Source organism: Mycteria americana, chromosome 9 (genome assembly GCF_035582795.1).
Source record: "Mycteria americana isolate JAX WOST 10 ecotype Jacksonville Zoo and Gardens chromosome 9, USCA_MyAme_1.0, whole genome shotgun sequence".
NCBI classification, from domain to species: Eukaryota; Metazoa; Chordata; class Aves; order Ciconiiformes; family Ciconiidae; genus Mycteria; species Mycteria americana.
Window position 1 is genome coordinate 41,211,025 of NC_134373.1, and position 14,571 is coordinate 41,225,595.

Below are 14,571 nucleotides of genomic sequence, written 5' to 3' on the forward strand. Positions count from 1 at the left end.
TCCACTTCAGAACTGATGCGTCTGTACCTGAAAGGACACAGCAGGAAGAGCAGGTCCGCTGTGTAGGAAACGTCTCTTGTCGTTTACCACCTTGCTAAAACAGTGCAAAGTGAGGTGTGATAAGAGGTTAGTTCCCTATCTTTTAGTATTTTTTATAAACAAAGCACTGTTACTGGCCACTACAGCTATAGGTGAACTATGCTTGAAAATGAATTCAAGTTGATTGGAAAAAGAGAAGACTATACTAGTTCTTCATATATATTCTTAACCGTAGGACAGACCGGCAGCTGGTGACATGTCCAGGAATCATTTCCTACCTGGATTTGCTTGTTTCCCTTGGAGAGGTCAGCAGTGACCACATAGGAGCCCATTGCAGCAGTTACGTTGCCTGCTCAGGAGGGATTCCCCAGGCAGTCTCCAGGATGGGGTTCTGTCTTCCACGCAGCTCCCCAAACAGCAGGGTTTGCCCACCCTGGAGTCACAGGAATGAGGCTGGATGAGGCGGCCGAAGATGATGGGGTCCTCCTGGTCTAAGGAGGGATCAAGGTCCACCATGGTGCTTCTCAGAAAGGTTTCCTCAGACACTGTCCTGAGACTTCCAGGGAAGAACTTTTCACAGTCTCTGTAGGGAATTTATTCTAGTACTTAACTACCTTAATATTAGAAACGGTTCCCTCACCTTTTAACCAACTCTTCCCTGCCGTGATTCTTGGATATCATTACTCCTTCTATCACAAGGGGCATAGAGAACAGATTGCTTCTTTTCTTCTCGCAGCAGCCTTTTCCGTATTTAAAGACTGTAGTAATGTCATTGGGCATCCTGAAGCTAGAGGAGAAAGCAGTGCAATGACTAGATCTGGGAAATAAGCTCAGCCTCCTCGTTCTTAGGCTCTTCCCCTTTGTTCCTGCAGGCTTCCCTCTTAGTCACCCTCTGCACCCACTACACTTCCACAGGACAAGCTGCAATGCCACGGTCCTTATTCCAGCAAAGATTGCACTGATTTGCCGCCTCAGCGCCACGATAGCTCCTGAGCCATCCATATCCCTGATCCCACAGCGAAGGACGAAAAACTAGAGATGGATGATCATCAGCAGGACATCTATGAAGGCATCCAGCAAACACGCTGAGAGCTACCAGGGAGCTCACCGGCAACCAGTACAAAGTCACCTAGAGCACAACCGCAGCTCTGAAGCTGGGCTACGATGAAGAGAAATGACAGCTATGCTCCCTCAGCGGTCAGACACCCTGGCAAACAGTCTGCATCTAAGCACTGAATTCCTGTTTTCTCGTACAGCTTCACAGTAACCATAATGTCAAGTCCGAAACAAGTGATGAATTACGTCAATTACTGTATTGCAGACATACAAGTCACACTAATGCACAGCAAATACAGCACTCCCCTAATTACAGTTACAGACATGTACATTTGTTTTTCTTAGTAATTAAAATGTTCTATTGTACTTAATACTGTTATCTGTATTCTTTGGTTAAGTGCAATTTAATTTGCTTTCTTAAGAAAGCTGGGTATAATTTAAAATGAAAAATATATCTCTTTTGCTGATATTCTTTTTCTAATGCTATTGCTTTCCACGACTGCAGATCTAGAACATGGTAACTTCTCCTGAGTTTGTTCACAAAGTTTCTAGAAGGTAATGCTGTTCTAAAGCCCCAAAACCATTTATTTGTGATCGGTTCAGGAAAATCTCCCAGTTGCTAAAGCACTTAATGCGATAAATGAGGCACCTGAAGCATTTGCAAGGCAAAGGAGCTTTCACAAGGAAAGCAGAGGTTGCACTAGGGTACTCCCTTGAGAGCCCCGTTCATAGCTGATGAGCTGTAATTAATTCAAGAACAGCTGAAGGAACTCCCCTCAAGCCCTCTAAGAGGAATAGTTCCCCTACAAAAGGGGAAACATTTTAGGATGTTCCACAGTTGAGAAAAAAAATCGCAGTGGTGGTGGAAGCAGCTCAGTCCCACATCCACCTGCGCAGGGAACTGGAGACCCTTTTTACTCATTATTTCTTTAATGCAGCTCACAGCCGCACATGGGAAGGTCTGCAAATATAAATCTGGTCTGTCATTAATGTTATTGTTATTTGACTTGTCACAGCATAGAAAGAATTTCTTCCCTGCGGGAAATTATTCTAGTCCTTCTCTGCATACTGTCCCCTCTGCGGCCACAACCCATCCGTAATCAGCTCACCCAGAATGATCAAGGATGGAAAAAGTTACAGGAAGGAAAACTATTTCAGCACACATTCAGGGATGAAATACTGCAGACGGTAGTACTGACTACCACACATCCTACACAAACCAGGAAGATATCCAGACCAAGAGCTTTAAACCACACTTTGGCTGACTTGCATTTCGAGAGAAAAGAGATTTTTTGTAAACAGCATGAGCGAACAGCGGGCTCTTACAGACTCTCGAAGAATGTCCTCACTCGTGTTTGCTGTACAGTGAACAATTCCTTTCGAAACGTGCTCTCTGCGACGGCTTGCAAACAGCAGACTTTCTCCATCTTATGGTGTCACAGAAATGGGGATATTGTGAAAGTGTTCACAAGAGATGACCTGTTTTAATCTCAGCTGTCATTTCCAATACTGTTTAAGTTTACGCAGTCTCTCTAGGAAGGATGGAGCAATGTTTAAACATTATCCACTCCCTTCCTGTAAATTCTTATACTGTTTTTATTCCTTATCTCAAGCTGGAGAATCTCAAACTGAATCTGAGATCCTGTTCTCCCTGTATGACTCATGAGTAGAGCACAGAAATAATAATGCCAATATTCACTTAAAAGAGCTTATGGTCCAGCCCAGATTCACAAACTTTCACGTCTTCTTAGTTCAAGAACTGGAATTTCCCCAGCCCACCTTTCATGCACAGCTTTGATTTTGTCAGACTCTGGAAATACTCTTCCAGAGCAGATTTTTGCTTAGTATGAAAACCAACGCTGTTCAAACCCAAATACCAATATTATCTCATACCAAACAAATTCAGACACTATGTCAGAAACCAGCTATCTTGCAGGATTAACAACTTACAGGCAGGGAAAGAGTCACCTCAAGCATTCGAAGAGCAGCCACAAGTTACAGAGAAGTTGCTCCTGGCCCTCGGCTGTGAGCTTGAGCCCCGTGCTGCACAGGAGGAGACCGAGCCACCCAGTATTTTCCATCTTCCCCTCCACCAGCTGTGCTGGTATTGCCCTGGATACACAGATCCTGCCCCAGCCTGCAGTTTTTTCTCGGATTCAAGGAAACCCAAACCTTGCAAAATAATAATAAACTTCACAAAGCCTCACGGTGTAGAAACAGAAATAGAAAACTGAGGGAGGAAGGTGGTGCCGTTAATTCAGGATAAGCCCTCTTCCTCCCACAGAAGGCATCTCAAAAACCACACAGTTAATGAATTAAGCCTGCATTTGTAATGAGGTTAAATGAAGCAAGTTTGGGTCACTACTATGAACATTTCACACTATTTTAATGACAAAAAGGTAAACTTTCAAATGGAAAATCTGAGAAGCAAGCCAGTTTCCATACAGGTATCGTAGCTACACACGGTTAACAGGCCTCAATAATTTAAAACCACGAAAGAGGGACAGCGATATCCTGCATATATGATAGGTGTCAGCCCAGTGTAATGTGAAGAACCTGAAGCGCTGCACTATGCTGTCCTTTACGCCAGTAGTTACACTTACGATGTGTCAACCAGCCTAGCAGGGCTTTGTATTTCATTAAAACCTTACCCTGTCCCCAGGGGACTGCAGCCCAAAATGCATTGCCTACATCAACGGCCTTAACGCCACGTGTTAAGGACACACGGCTCACAAGGATGGACCGCTTCCGAACACGCCACGAGCGACTTACTCTTTCCGTTTTGTTTTTATACCGATATTTTCCTCGTCTTGTGTGCTTAAGCTCCAAGCAACTCATCTACATTTCTCCACGACAACTCCCCAACTCTTCAGAGAGCACATCGAGGCAAACGCTACCGTAGCCAAGGAAGAAAGCAGCTCTCTGAATTTAAATCAGTGTAGTTTAAGCCCTCTAGCAAACAAGACCTCAGCTGCAGGCTCTCCTCTGCTTCGCTGCACCCCAGCCACTGCCACCCTCACGTGAAAGAGCCCCTCCTGCCACGAGTGAACGTGACTCCTTTGGCTCAAGTAGCTCTGAACCCATCCGCGCAGCTGGGGAGTTTGCTCCACTTGCGGTTATTAACACTTAAACAAGAAAAGCACAGACACAGAGTTAATTTCTTTTTTGTTGGGTTTTTTTTTTTCTCCTGGCAAACAACACACTGCCAGAATACTATATTGCCACAATGCTGTAACCTAGGGTTTAACTCAGCCAGCTGACACATACTAAAATTACAGCTTGTATTCTCAGCACCAGGATTTTAACATGTGCTAGTTAACCTTTGTTGAAAATTCTCCTGTTTTCCCTTCTGGCTGCAGGGACATATGTTTTCCCACAATGTGCAGTCATGGTATAAAAGTAAGAGCCCTCCTGCTCTGCAGCCCATCCACCTGAACTGCCTGCGTGAACCCTTTTCTCTGTCCTAAGAGGAAGGGATAATATAATTAATATATATACAGTTATGTATAATTAATAATATAACAAAAGCTTTCTCCTCTGAAAAGCAACAGTTAGATATCCAGGCTCTCTGTCAGGCCACATAATATACTTTGTAAAGCACTTTGCAATATGTACAATTTCAATTTTCCAGCAGAGACCAAAACAAATTAGCAGCTTGTATTCCTCTGTGCTTTGATAATAATTTGCTTCCAGTTCTGTGTCGGTGATCAGGGTTAGGATAATGAGGGGCAGGAAATAGTAACATCCTAATTAAACTGGGGTGTATAGGAAGTAAACCATAAATCAGCTAGTTAGTTGGAGCTCAGTGGGCAGTGTTTCCTCCCATGTGCTGAAGAGAAATGAATTTTAAAAAAACAGTAATAAATTAAAGGCCAGAGCAGAAACAGAAAGATAATTGCTTTGACCTGGATTGTATTTGCCCAAGTTCTTTTTCAAAATCTTTTCCAGGACTGCATGCTGTTACTTAGTACATACGGGTTCCTAGATGCCACAGAGAACAGTATATTCATCCCCAAACTTAAAGATCTACTTTCTTGATTGGGGGGGGCCAAAAAGATGACGCACAAGTTGCATTCTCCTTTATGAAATTAAGCTACTTTAAATTTACAACAACCCCTGTACATTTATGGATCAAGAAATAACTGGCCTCAGCAGCAAGACAGGAGATGATACAAAACCTACAACCAAGAACCGCAGCATCTGCAAAACTATACTTTTTACTAGGTTCACCTGCAGCACTTATAGAAAAATATACTTACTATATAAATCATGCCTCACCTGCACAAGGAAGTCTCCATACACTCCTATAGTTACCTATACAGAGCCCCCAAAGTAGAAGCAGCATGTGCTTATGGAAGGAGTTTTTCTGCTGGCTTAGTAACATCAGCTTTTAGGAACGTAAGCGAAGGAGACGAGTTCCTTGGCCAGGGTAGCTGCATCCACATCATAGTCTTCTGCACAGTGATACCATCTAGAGGCATGAATTTTTCACAATTGGAGCAAACATAGCTATGCCAGCAAAACTTTGTAATGGGGCCACATTTCAGTCTTCTCGCACGACAAGGGAAACCTGTGCATGCCTATCAATGGGAGGGAGAGGGAACAAACCCAAAGTGCCAAAATGTTTCAGGAGAATCAGTCCCTTATATTTTGGGATTTCCAGCTGCCTGGCCGGAGAAAATTTTGATTTTCTTAAGATTATTTCCACAGGAAAGTTATCACACAAGCCCCAGATCCAGAACTGTACACGCGTTCATGTAGCATTTCTGGCAAACATATGGGCACCTTCAGGATGAGGGCTTCATCATTGCCACACTCCGGCTTCCTCCAGTTATTACACTTCTTGTTTTATTTGGATATAAACTTGCTTAGATGGCTTACATCAAAAATTGTGCTGAAATAACTGCCAATAGTAGCAGTAGGAATAACACCAAATATCAACAGGAAGATCATATAGCTTCACAGTCATTCAAGAAAAAAAAATGTTTAAAACCAAATAGAAAACATTATCTCCTTCCACCACAGAAAGACTTTTTGGGGACCTGCAGAACATTAAGGGTTTTTCCAGCTTGACTCAATGACCCCACTCAACTCTCAGACCTACACATGAGGGTTGCTGTGCTCCTGCCATTTCACAGTCATAACTGGTTTCTCTTCACCCTTACCTAAGCTTTCAGCCTTATCAATGAACAAAATCAGTTCAAGTTTCTGAAGCTACTTGAACATGAAAAAGAGCTACGTGTATTTAAGTAAATACAAGAAGAGCTGAAATATCTCAAAGTCCAGAAGACCTCTGCAGTGAGATTCCAGAGGCCCAACGTATCACTGCTCTACATGACAGAGATTGGGGATGATATCCTAAAAAAATCCCCTGCTGTGCTGCATTAACATCAAATCTCCAGCAGAGCGTTTGCCCTGATCTATCAGGGAGCCAGTCTGAACTTAGCCTTCATCCATCATTTATCTGATATTAAGATCTATTTATTTCAAAACTGATTTTGTAGCTTCAAGTATTACATGGTATTTCTTCCAAATAAATAGCATATCTGGTGCTAATAAATCTCCTGGGTTGCAGTCATTGGCATTGGCACAGCAGGTCTAATATCTGATGTAAATAATACATACAAGATGTTCTCTTAAATCAAGTGTTAGACCATGATATCAAGACCCCTGCCTGAGGGCTCTAAACCCCTATGTAATATTCATTACAAGTACTTCATTAAGCCTGCTTCTTTAGTACCTTTACACCAAAGCAGTATCACTGAAGGAATTTGAAAGAATCACCTAATAACACTAAGGTAAGTCACGGTAGGGTTGGGACCTCCATTTCTGAAGCATCCCCGTAAATGTCCTGCAGAACCAGTTAAAGACAGACCTCAGTCCCAAAGAGCTGAAAAATTTGGGTTTCAGACCCCATCTGTTACATGAGGTCTATGCTCAGAGACTGATGGTGTGAAGTGCGGAGCATCCATTTCAAACGGCTTCACATTGAGCCAAGCACGGCTTCTGCAACGTGCTCTCAGCAGCGGCAGGAGGCCTTACTCAAACTAAGCTATGCCACATCAGCTTCTCTCTCTCTCTGGCATTAAGTTTGTGTTTTACAACATTCACAGAAAGAGCATAACTATCAAAGTTAAGACAAGTGACCATTACCATGGCCTGTGTCCTGCCGCCTGCAACGCTGCTCATCCTAAAGATCAGAAGTAAATACACAACTCCCACAGCTCTCTTGGCTTGGCCGGACCTGGGGTATATTGCCTGCATCAAAGCTAGGAGCAAATAAAGCAGAGTTTATTACTGCATATAAAATTAACAGTGCATATTACTATTTCTTTTTACTGTTTTTTTCCAAAAATTTGTATTTTTAGGCAAACTTCTTCTTAAACATGCCTTAGATCTGTGACGAAGCTGACACCATCTGTCAAAACATGGTATCACTTTTAAGGTAGTAAATCCAAAAGGATCAGATAAACCATCATCTGCTGGGAAATTCCTAAAATGTCTGCTGTCCAGCACGTTGTGGGATTCCCAAAAGTCAGGCAGTCAAGCCTAAACAGTAGAGGTCTAACCACAGGTGGTAACATGGGCTGCCACGTTGCAAACCAGCATCTCTCTCAGCTGGTCTTGCCCCGAGCCTCTTGTTAACCCAACAGGCTGAGACCTGGAGCCAACATGATGCAAGTTTTGTGTTCAGTTGGCTAAAAAAACCAAGAATGCTGTTTCATGAAGAGTCCTGCATTCGTGACTTTTTTTTTTCCTTCCCTTCTACATCAGTTCAGTCCCGTGTCAGACAAGAGGGATCCTCCAGAGCTGTGGAGAACGTCCTGGCGATCTGGCTAGGAGTTATTCACTCCCCCATGTCAGATGCATACCAGTACATAGAAAGAAAAATACAGGTCTCATCGTTCTTCTATCTCAAATATTAAACTAGAGAGGAAAAATGTGTTGGTCAAGAGAATTTGGACTGCCACACAAATTCTTACATCCACAAACTACCTGAGAACATTGGATGGTAGAAGAGATTGTTGGTATTTCAAACGCATTAAACAGCAGTGATGGATTTGAACAGCATTTAGCCTTCAGCCAATGCAGGTAAGTTTAAGATGTAAAGCGTGCCTTTCTGTAAGACATCAACAGGAGTTACCTGCCTAATCTGCTTAAACTCTCCATAGGAGTCCTTATTTGTGTACGTATTTAAAGGCTTTTTGAAAACAGAGCCCTTATTCTGCCACGGCCCCAGTCAGGATTGGCCGTGCATTGCCCTATGCTTCATTTACACAACAGCGTGCAAACATTTCCCTGCGGGTGTACCCTGAATGGCAAGTTACAGGTGATGAACGTGGGAGAAAGACACAAGGTAATATAGGATCTTATATACATTATCTAACTATAATTTTATTTTTTCTATTTCAGTCTTCGCTTTTCTCTAACCTGGTTTCAGAAAAGCATTGCGCTGGCATGGGATGAAGTTCAAATAAGAAGCATTAGTAGCCTCAGGGTTCAGACCAAGACACAAAACGCCAGCCTGAAAAACCACAGAGATATTTGAGAAGCCACCAGGTAAAGCCTGAACAAAAAGGCCTTCTCATAACATGCAACAATCACCACAAAGAGGCCAGCCCTTGTCTAGAGTGATCTGTTCAAGCACAACATAAATGTTAACAAAAATACATATTTTAATTCCCTTTCAACACCGTGCTCTTCTTCACAGCTCTCTTTTTAGGACCTTTGTGGCATTTAGACTGGATATTAGGAAATTTTACTTCACTGAAAGGGTTGTCCAGCACTGGACCAGGCTGCCCAGGGAAGTGGTGGAGTCCCCATCCCTGGAGGTATCTCAAGGACGTTTGGATGAGGTGCTTAGGGACAGGGTGTAGTGGTGGGCTTGGTAGTGTTAGGTTTACGGTTGGACTCGATGATCTTAAAGGTCTTTTCCAACCTACACGATTCTGTGATTCTGTGATTTCTTGAGTTATCACATACCTATCAGAGATACACCTCTTCAGGTCTGGCACGTATTCCAGCACTGACCTTGAAAACTTTTCATACTTAGCAATCTATACACATAAAATACATGCATGCACATAAACACAAACAACTACAATTATGGCACTATTTTGATAGATGAGCTTTTTCGTAATACATTGCAAAGTCTTATGAGCACCTTATCAAACGCTGTTTTGAAAAAAAGTTACTCAGCTCTGAACCAAGCTATGTCAAACTTATTGCCAACTATAACAAAGGACTACTGTGAAACGTAACTCTTCTGCGGAATATACTATAGTTGTACTTTTTGAAAGCAACGTCAAATCATTGACATTGACTTGGTATTCTACGGTATGAGAAATGCAGAAATATATATAAGCCGTAAATTAGATCCTAATCCAAACTTATCGCTTTGATAGTTGTTAGACAGACTATTTGGGTGAGTATTTAGCTCTGTAATTTTTCTATTCCTTTTTCAAGCTGTTGTCTTCTCAGATTTTCAAAATCAGATTTTTCAATAATCTTTACAATAAATTACATTACAGTTCCAACAAAATACAGTCAAAAGAAAGTTAAAGATAAACTCAAGCCAAATCACAAATACAAACTTACCCAAGATTTATGAAGAGAAAAAGCAGTCTGGCAGATGAAATCCAGAATGCAGTATTTTGGGCAAATATTTAGTAGTTGCCAAGCATATTCCTGAAGGTAAACATCTGAAAACCAAAATTCGCGTAAGCTCAGAAGTAAGCAGTTATCCCATTTAGCATACACCCTGATCTTTTTAAAATTCATCTTGTCTAATTGATGCTTTGCCATTCACAACACATGACGCAAGGAACAACCTAAGCTATCTCTACGTTAGTGAGCCAACAGGAGCATCTCAACAGAGCAAAAGAGTTGGTGCTGAGGGCCTCCGAGGTGCAAACCTAAGCGCAGAAATGTGGACAGTCACTCTCCCACCCCAATCGAAAACACTCGTGTAAACTTTCCTTTGAAAGCAGGAGAAATCCTGGAAGGATTCTGACTGAGCAGACATTGGCACGTAATGGATTTACATACACAAGTTTCCTCCGTGTGATAAAGCAAGATTTTAAAAGTATCCTGTTCATCATCAGAAGATGTTTAATGTGTTCATTATCACCTGCTTTGATGCTATTTCATAAAGCTACGACATAAAGATTTCACATGAAGATTGTACCTTCCAGATGGAAATGAAAACATAACAACACTTATGTGCAAATATAGGAGACAAAAAGAAAGAAAAGCATATTTTCCAGAGAAAACAAGTTCTTGTTCTCTTGAGGATCCTCCCTCAACTGCCAAAAACAAAAACCACTTTGGAGATAGATTTAAGCGAAATTTTAAAAAGATGTTTTGGTGGCATTTTTCTTATTCTGCCATTCCTCATAAAGTCATGTAGCTTAATTAGCACAGGCCAAACACAAAGAGAAGTATGAACCCCACCTGTATTTCCTATGCTTTCTGATATCCTGGAACTTCTCAAATCGAAGACACATTTACACAGCATATTTAAGGCTTGCCCTGCAAATTTACATAGCGCGTTTACTCCTGCCCTGCAAACCACCTACAGTCTATGGGACATGTTGAGAGTGCCACGCCTGCTGGTGTCTTACTGGGCTTGCTAGGTCTTACTGGAAGCTGAAGATGTCCTCCTCGCTAGAAAGCAGCTCTTCCATCCTCCCCTCTGGAAAAAGTCCCCTCAGGTCCCTCAGCATTTCTGTACCTCACATGCACAATGTTTTACATCGGGTCTCTCCTGAGATCATCAAGACATAGTTTTAAGTCGAGAAACTGGAAACACTCCGACACCTTAGTTATTCTTTAATATTTGAAGTTTTGAAATTGGTGAGTGGAATGTGAAGCCGCTTAGTGCATTAAACACCAAATCCAGACGGAAATAGAACAGCGGACTGAGAACAAGTGAGATGAGTAAAGGTGCCCAACAAATGCTTTTATCACAGTTTTGCAAACTGTCACATGAATCCCTCCTTAAGTGACCATGATGTTTGTGCAATAGATCTCTCCCACAGTTTTACAATACATTATGCACCTTTAACTGCTTTCTTTGCCTTCCTCCACCCACTACTCGATCTCTGCCTTGACTACTTCTAACATTTTGAACATCTGAAGAGCTGCCAAATTTTTGAAGCAACCTATTTCCAGAAATGTTTCTTTACCTCAAGATATGTAATTTCTCCCAAAACACTCCTCTGGAGCAAAGCCCAGGACTGGCAATATGTTACCCAGGATCAGCGAAAGGTTTACGTTTCAATACCTATTGCACCTGTCATGATAATACCAGGCATTTTCCACCCACCATGCAGGAGAGAATCCAAACTTCCTGTGGGATGTGCAAAACTAGCACTCAGCCTTGGGAGCCATCCAGGCATGGTTAGCGGGAAGAGAAAAGCTATTTCTGCTGGCTTGCAGGAATTGATGGCACCATTTAATGTCTTGTCTTTATATGCAAGTGTGTATAACCCAGTTTTTCCACAGCTGCTGTGACGTAAATAAATTCAGCATTATCTCCATTTTACATCGTAGGATGTAATATAAATAGTACTGGAACTTATGCTGGGCATAATTTAATATTTAAGACATTTACCCTTTTCAAGTACAAGACATCCATAGAGCTGCCTAACACTTAGACAAAATATTTCACCTGCTTAAGGTTCGGTAAGGAGAAAAATATTATATATGTTCTGTAGATATATCTCCCTAAGTAGGATAGTATTTCTGGAAATAACGTCATTGAGTCGGTCATTTTTTATCATTGCAAACTGAGACTTCACTTCAAGGGCTCTTTTTGCACAGTACATCCATACTATACTGATTAATAAATATTAGTACATGTGATACATGAAGAATCCCTAAAATAGCTACAGTTAGACACTCGCTTTACAGTATTAGCTACACTTGAATAGTACCTACATATAAAATCCTGAATTTTTGCACATCCTGTTACCAAATCAGACAAAATCATTTGCTTCATCTAAATCTAATAGAGTGAAAATGTATCTCTTGGTACCTATAATTTTGGCTCAGGCTTTCCCTCTTAAGGTAGCAGTTCTTCAGCTGCAGACCGCAGTGAAACCCCACCATTCCCAGAAAAATCTAATCCACCCTTAGAAATACCTAACACACAAAAGTAGATACGAACTCATAGTTTTCCTCACGATAAATATAGCTATGGGCAGCAAAATGCCTTCTATTTTGTTTCAGTAATAAATCACTTCCCTGACTTGAGTTAGTAATGAGATTTTTAATCATGTGGATTGAACATATCCTCAAGTTAATAAAAAAGTATGGCTTCCTCTTTATCTTTAATAAAAGATTTGTACACTGCTCAAATGATTAGTATTACATTTTTAAAGAACCTGAGATTGATGCTTTTCAATTCTCCTTCCTATTTTTCTATGTTTTTATAATTCAAAGGTAATATAGGGAATAGTTAATAATTCATAAGGTAATTTTGAGGCTTTTATTCAGAAACCTTTTGCCTATTGACTCAAGGATGTGCCATAAAATATCCAGGTATTACTACCTTAGCAATTTGCAGATCTATACAGATGAAATCTCTGAATTTATGCAAGTCAGGATTTGTGTTTAAGAATCAGAGCACATCATTACAGCCTTGGAAGGGTACAGGGGGAGGAAATAGCTTTACAGGACTATTTAAACCAGTATATTTCATGTCTTCACACAGTTCTGCTTTTTCGCCCTTGTTTGCAGGTTTATTCTTGATGAAGTTATTTTTGCAGTTGCCTAAGAGACAAAGGAGCTAGCTGCATTTTTTTTAAGAAGTAAACTCTGCTGCACCAGTCCCGTGCTCCCCACCTGCACGAGATCCAAACCAAAACCACCGCTCCGGGAAAGCTCAGCTGGACAAACCCCAGATTCTCATATGCTCTTAGAACAAAAAATAAAAAAAAAAAAAAAAGGGCTTGTTTGAGATGAAAACGCCAAAACTGGCTACCAGTTAATACAATCCAAGTATATCCCATTTCTGTCGCTAATGGGCGCAAAGTTGATGCCGTGCACCGGCAGGGCCCTCGCTGCCTTTGGGAGGGGAGAGCAATATCCACGCAGCCCCGAAAGCGCTGCAGCCGCCGCCGAGCGCTCAGCAGCCTCGTGCGCGCGGAGCAGCCTCCTCCACACGGCTCGGAAGTGAGCTGACTACGGAGTCTCCATCCAGATATTTTTCAGAAAAGTGGCATTTTTGATTGAGCCCGTTTCTAGTTCACAATGAAGAACGGAAGTCAAAATCAGATTTGGGGGTGTCAGTATTTGATTCTTGAAAACGATTTTTTTTTTTTTATTTTAACGAAATCTCACTTTAACTTATTTCCCTCAAGCAAGAATTTAATCTTCTCTCAGAACTGCTCATCAGACTATATTTTGCTGTCTTCACAAAATCCTCATTCAATAGCAGCCAAGCTTCAGCATATTTGGGTATAGCTTTTTTACCTACTTTAAAGAAACAAAGCATTTTTACCAGCCCGTGTCTTACTTCCACATACACGCATAATAGCTACGGCAAAGGAATCGCCCATCTCGTGCAAGCTTTCAGGAACTGCTAAGTAACAACAGCAGAGAGTAATGAAAATTGATAGTAGGTATTAATTCCACATCTAACAAAGAAAATGGAGTTGAGCTGTGCACATAGCCATCATTTATTGCCGTGACAAAGTTAATAGCACCACCTTTATTAGCATTTCCTTACATATAAAACTCTGAGACCCTGCCGCCCATTCCTCTAAGTTTGCCAAATGTTAGTACTTTAGGTAAGGGATGTCGCTGTTATCTGAGGGACACAAGTTTTACCATCCCAAGGAAAATGGTGTCTTTATGAAGTGACAGTAACACTAAACTAGATTCTATTTAATTTCAGGCCAGCTCCGAACACATCCTTTGTGCCCCATCTAATTACCATCTCTGCTAGAGCAGCTCTGAACTCCGCTTCTTGGTTTGACCTCTGAGTCCCAAAAACTCCTGACTAAAGCTTACTGCCTCAATTCTCCAGCTCCAAAAATGCAAACTGCTGTCAGGTTCTTCAATTCCCTCTGCAAGACAGGCAGCATATGTCATGTGCATTATTCAGAGCTTGACATAGCTCCTCTTCCGTGGAGGTTTAAAAATGAATAGCAAAATGTGTATCACAATCAAACCCTTTGCAACAATAATCATGAAATGAAGTAAAGTCTAAAACTAGGCAGGGTAGGGTTTTATTTCTGAAGTAATGGGACAGCAACACAATAAATTTACTACTTGTTAGACAGACAGGTCTGAAGGTATCCTTCACACAGTCCCAAACAGCTGAGGTCTTTTGCAAATGAAAACTCTGACTCAGGAAATAGTTCAAGAGGAACAACACGGAAAATATAGCTCGTTTTATCTTGAGGAGCAGGAAAACCATGGCAGCAAAGCACGATGAAAGGTGTTTCCTTTGTACTCAGCTAAAACAAT

General features: G+C 41.4%; 1 long non-coding RNA gene across 26 annotated transcripts in view; it reads right to left on the reverse strand.

The window, feature by feature from the left end:
• The window catches only part of LOC142414722 (uncharacterized), a 360,090-nt gene that overhangs the window by 168,396 nt on the left and 177,123 nt on the right, over positions 1 to 14,571 (reverse strand). For 23 of the 26 annotated variants that reach the window (XR_012777173.1, XR_012777191.1, XR_012777190.1 and 20 more), the window contains 2 exons: positions 9,694 to 9,797; positions 28 to 595 (listed from right to left, as the gene is read on the reverse strand). This is a non-coding gene — a long non-coding RNA (uncharacterized LOC142414722). Of the gene's footprint in view, positions 1 to 27; positions 596 to 5,921; positions 8,023 to 9,685; positions 9,798 to 14,571 lie in introns of those variants that run through there. The other 3 variants (XR_012777188.1, XR_012777182.1, XR_012777194.1) reach the window with 3 other exon arrangements.